This window comes from Anopheles ziemanni, chromosome 3, assembly GCF_943734765.1.
Source record: "Anopheles ziemanni chromosome 3, idAnoZiCoDA_A2_x.2, whole genome shotgun sequence".
NCBI classification, from domain to species: Eukaryota; Metazoa; Arthropoda; class Insecta; order Diptera; family Culicidae; genus Anopheles; species Anopheles ziemanni.
This window is the reverse complement of record NC_080706.1, coordinates 58,392,634-58,398,617: the sequence shown is the minus strand read 5'-3', so window position 1 is coordinate 58,398,617 and position 5,984 is coordinate 58,392,634.

The following is a 5,984-nucleotide window of genomic DNA, read 5'->3' as shown; positions in this document are numbered from 1 at the left end:
TGTAGCAACGGTGAAACCCGCTAGTCACCTCTAACGACGCTTCGGCAGCTACTTGCTGCGAGAGAATCACAGATGCTTTTCGTCAGCAGATTTGCCAGAGGAGAAGTGCGACAAGTGCCTTCGATAGTAGACTATACTTATCTCAATCCTGTAATGATATAGCCACGCTCAAGGCTGCTCAACCGGGTCTAGTAGAACCTTATGCGACTGTCGACATAAATCTCTTGTACCTCACTTACTTAAGAAACGCATGTTTGATGCAAATTGCCTAAAATGTCAACAGAGTTTTTTTATTTGAGCAAACTAATAAAAACATATATGTCATAGTCTACGAAGATAGTGAATTTTTTAACTTAAATTTAAATGCATTATTATCGTTGGGCATTGGTGCTAAGAACCATACTCTCTAGCGCTGGCACTTTCCGGCACTTTGAGGAAATTCTAAACTATTTCTACTTCATTTTCTTGTGTCCTTCCGTTTTCTGTAGATTTTTTGTATATTTTTTAGTTATGTATGTATGTTCTTTAAAAACTGATTTGAATAAGCAATTTTCATTCACCAACTAAAAAACATTTCAACAGATGGATTCAAAACATTTAGCGTTACAATCCTATTTCCGGGTTACATGAAGTTTTCGCTTTACAGAATGTCGAAAATTATCGGTGAGTCAAACTAGCTTTAAACGATAGTTGTGACCGGTGTGAAATTATCAAAGACTAGAACGAACATATCAATCTCGTTGGGTGGTCTTAAACACTTGGCACACACACAAATTAATCGCGGTTAACAGGTAGAAACGATTAGCGGAATCAAATTACCGGCAAATCGATCAACCGTCACTACATCATGGTTTACACACCACCTTCGCTCTCTCCATTTCGATTTGCTTCCCTTTCCGTGACCAATATGATTCGCAGTGACTACGGATCAAATTTGCTGAACATAAAACCGACACGCGAGAGAAAAGTTTTCAAAAAGATATTTAGATATTTCAACGCGTTAGACAAAGCCACCAATGTTTTTCCCAACGTTTTCGCTATTTTGTAAGCTTACATTACGCGGTTCCGTTGCGTAAGGGGCGGGAAAACTACAAGCCCTCGCCCGGAGCACCAACGCCGGTCGTGGCTAAGACATTTGAATTTTCTCTTGCTCAAAAAACTTTCGGCCAACCGATCGCCGGCTCGTGCCGGAAGTCTCGCGTGCGCAGCAAGGGCAGCATTTCGGAACACCGGCGTCCAGCGGCGTGGCAAACCCGCTCGCGCCAGAAAAGTCGATTAGTTGTGTTTTCGCCTATTGTGTAAAAGAAGAAAGTCCCGATATCTTGCGCTCGACTCGTGGCCATCAATTGCCACGGCGAAAACTACCGTCGGTCGTTTGGTTGGCTTTTTCGGCAGGGCCATGGTTTTAGTAAACCTGCGCGTGAGAATGTGTGGACAATACAGCGTCATCACCGCACCGGACTCATCCAAATCAGGAAGACGAGCGCGTCCGTTGAGACGAATGTCAGCCAAGAAAAAAGCGCTCGCCAAACAAGCCAAGATGTAGATTCGCTATCGCCGAATGCATGAATAAGCAATGTTTTCTCTGGAAGAAAGTGCGGAAGGTGGAAGATCCAGCGTCCGCACACACAGCTACCACGTTGAGCTAATGGACGAATTAATTTGTTTTGATCGAGCTGTCTTGGGAATGGAAAGGTTTGTATGTTAAATGGGTTCGTTCCACTTTACCAGCACTTGGATGCCGAAAGCAGCATCGGGATGGACAAAGATTGCATAATTCTTCACTGTTTTTTTTCTAAATCAAACTAAACGGGACAGCTATGTGCGCAGTGACATGTTGATATTTAAAACCATCAGTACGAATAGCGTAAGATATTTTATGCAAGAGATAAACACCGTTTTTTAAGCTAAATCAACGAACAAATCTGCTAAACTAGATCAACATTTTATTTTCGAGATTTTTTTGAACTATTTACATTCTGCCGTTGCTCCGAAAACTTCCAAGCAGGTTTCGGTTTGTGACTTTAAAACATTGGTGCAACGTTACGTTTGGCTCCCGCGTTTCGACGATGACTCAGCTCGCTCGTGTCACTCTGAAGGACCCACACCAGTAGCACCTACCGTGGTGAGAGAGCCCCCGCTCCTCGATGGCCGAGTGCAGTAAGTAAACGAAATAAACTAAATAAACCAAAACCTGCCGCAAGGCTCGACACTGCACCATCACGCCAATGTGGTGGCTCGTCGAGATGAAAATGAAAGTATGCTGAGGCAATACGCTAGCAAATCCAGCGCAAGACCGCAACACGTACTGGCGGCCGGAACTGGTTCCACAAACCACGCCGGCAGAAGACGGAACAGCGGCGGGTGGTGGGCAGAAAGGCCCAAGCGAACCAAAGCGAAAAAAAAGGTCCCCAAACCAACGGGCAAACAAGGGTGCGCTAGAAGTGCATTGCAGACACCACGAGCGTACCGTGCAAACCTGGGGTGTTAGGGTGCCGGGACAAGTTTTCCGGCCGCCGGTCCGCCGATGGAGAGGATATGCATCGTGCATGCGTAAGAACGTTCGTCTTGATAACCGGATTTTCCGGCACAATTGTCTGCTGGATATGGCGAAACAAGCGAAACGAAAAGAACCAAACAAAATGAAGCGCTCGGAAAAAGCGTGGAAAAATATATGTATGACACCCAAATGCACACAAAGGGTACAGCGAAAATCCGCGGTGCGAATCATAACTGCGGTGGTAACATCACACGAGCACCAAAACAAAAAGCAAATCGAAACCAACAAAAAAAGAAAAGGTGGCGGAAACACTGCAGCCACGCGTTCGCTAAGCCGGATCATGTTTATTACTGACATTTTCCCGAGATCCCCGTTGGCCACATACGACTGCATGTGCAGTTGCAACAGTAAACCGATGCGTACATGTAAAACCACCGTTCACATTTCCTTTACGCGACCGAACTGCAAGGAAAAGTTGTGTAAGTGAGGTGTTGTTGGGAAATAATTACAAATCCTGTTCTTTTTTTTAAAATCGTAGGTAAAACGTTTTCATTGCTAAGAAAGTAGTTGGCAAACGATTTACCAAAACTGTCCTCTGCACGATTTCAACCATCAGTTACACTTAGCACTCCCCAGTAGCTCGTAATATAGCAGCACATTTATTTGTCCAGCACTGTACAATATAGGTGATGGTGCCGTTTTTTACCGACATTCTGGTGCAATCGCCCTTTCCCGTGCTCGTTTCCCGTTCCCTTTTTCCACGGTGGCCAAGTCTGGGTCGGGTTTGCTCTTGTTTGTTTCCTCGAATACAGGCGCAACCACTTCCCGGGGTCATGTGCGCCCTCCTGCAACCTTTACAAGCCGGATTGCTCCGGTTTCAGTTGTTGTGCTGACCCTTGGTTTCCTCTTTTTTGGAGTACCGCACACTTGAGAGGACTAACGCCCAGTTGCCAACCTTCCTCTTACGTCGCTTCTTCCTTGCGCCGCCCCGCACGCATCACGTGCCCCAGCTCCGAGCCCTGACGGACGACCATTTAGCGATCCGTCCAGCATAAACCAGTTTATCAGTTCAACTCTGTTACGTAAACTCCACCCGGGCGGCGCTGCAGCAATGGGGGCTTTAGAGGTGGAGAAAGGACTATGTACGAAAAAAAATAAAAGAAAAATAGATCTCAACAGTACTACACTACCAGTATCCCCACCCCCCCCCTCCCGGCAACAACCCCGGGGACCACCGTATTGACCAACCATGCTGGATTAATGGAGGGCAAGCGGCAGTAACGGGAAAGGCGGCGGCCGGACGGTGCTGCCTTCTAAAGTCGGGCTCTCCGTTCGGCGAAGGACGTGACGAGGGAAAAACCTGGCGGCACTGGGAATGGTCCAGTTTTATTTAGTTTTATTTCCGTCCATTAATTTTCGCACTTTTTCCTGTCGAATGGCGGCGCTTTCGCTCTCTCGGGGCGCTGTTCGACGGACGAAGCGCTTCGTACGTACGTACGTACGTAATATTCCATACGGTCTTGGACGCGACGATTACGAAAAGTGGCCCACATCTTCGTCCACCGCTCTCGTTGCCGGGCGCTGCTCTGTTTGTGGAAACATTCTTTCCACTTTTTGCTCCAGTCTCCCACTTTCTCCTAATTGGTGCCAGAATAAGATAAATAATAAAACCAGCGCCACCATCCAGCGCGATGGCTAATGCAAAGCAATCGAGAGCAACTGTTACGTTGCCGGACGCACTTCAATCGGGCCCCCTCCGCCTCGCCACTCCGCCCTCGTCCCCGCCCCGAGACGCAATTAACACTGCGTCGAAAAGCGGATTATTTCACATTATAAATTAACAAATAAATCCTCATTACACACCACAGCGTCGCAGTTTCCAGCCGGCCGGGTGGCTTTGGCCACTTTTTTGTTACAAGTTTATCCAGAGAGTTGGTGGAAAATGAAAAATCACTGCACCAAAATCACGTTCTCATCCACGGAATCCCGGGGTTTTTGCGCCCATTCCCGGCAGCAGCAGCAAAATAAAACAGCATCCCTAATGCGAACCGGGCAGTGCAGCAACGGATCTTCAAGGATAAAGTTAAGTCCGCGCTTTGGTCCAGCACGGAACACGGGGGTGTTTGTTTATTCCGGCTGCGATGTTTGCACCGGCCATATGAACTAGCTGAACACCGGCTAGCCTTTAAGATGCGGCTTGGTACCGAAATGGTCGTGATATATCCTAAAACACGGCCCATTTGTGACCGGGACCATCTGCAGGGGCGGGGGGGGGAGGGGGGGGGTGGCAGGTTGGCCTGTAAATGCCACCGCCATCGAGGATTTGCCAATCCTAATGCATCCAAACATCCAAGGCTCTTCGGCCACTTGATCATCATGGAGGGGAATACGTGCGAACCTCCCGGCAACATATTAGCCAAAATGTCAGTAATCGTTCGGTTTGCTTTGGCCTAAGGTTGTCGACATTTTCGCCATCACATACAAAGCACAGATCGCAAAGCAGGTGCGTTTATGACAAGCGATCTTTCTCGATTCCCGATGTCTAGGAAATATACTAAGGGGCCCCTTAATCCTTAAGCCTTAGCACACGATTTATCCAAAAGTTAAAATGTCATCCGATTAGCATCAATTAACAAGACCGAAGAACGGAATGATTTGTCATTTTTAGGGGTCTCTATTCTTATAATTCGCCGCCAGACGAATGAGCACACCAAGGAACAGAATAACAATCCGGTGTAAAGAAATCAAAAGTATTTCGAAAAATATACCCTTTGCATTCCTCCAAGGCAGCGATATTGTTTTATTTTTGTATAATACTTCATCAGACTTAAATGTCACATAACTTTTTTAGTCGATGGCTAAATGTCAACATCATCCTGTGGTCCTGAGCCCAATATTGAACCATTTTAGTCGCAACCAACGATACCGCTTTGGTCGGAGAGGGGATGGTCCATTAAAAAATCGTAGCAAAACGTAAAGCAGACCACAACCAGTTGCTTAAAGCTACCTCGTTGATGGCCCGGATCAACTTTTAGCAACAAACTAGCAATCTACACACTGCGCTGCCACCGTAATTTTCAGGATGTTTGCTCTGGCCTTGGCATTCTAGTAGCGTAACTGGTTTTCCTGAACCGTTCGTAGAACGCATTCGAATGCGATCAAAGCTGATTGAGACGAAAGAAGAAAAAAAAAGGTAAGATCATCCAGATTATACAGACTGCATCTTGAAGAAAGACAGGAAAGGGAACACCTACGGACACTTATCAATGCATCTGCTATGCGATAACATCGGACGTGCTTTTGACACCGTTGCAAAAAGCCTGCTCCCAAAGGGTTTCCTTTTCAATCCTACATTGGAGCACCCAGAAAGTGTCAATTCATATGAAATGCTCTTGATACACCACTGACGAACGGCAAAGCGTTTCGATTTTCCATTCCTCTCATGAAGGAGCAATTGCCTACCTACAAGTGTCAATCGCCTGTC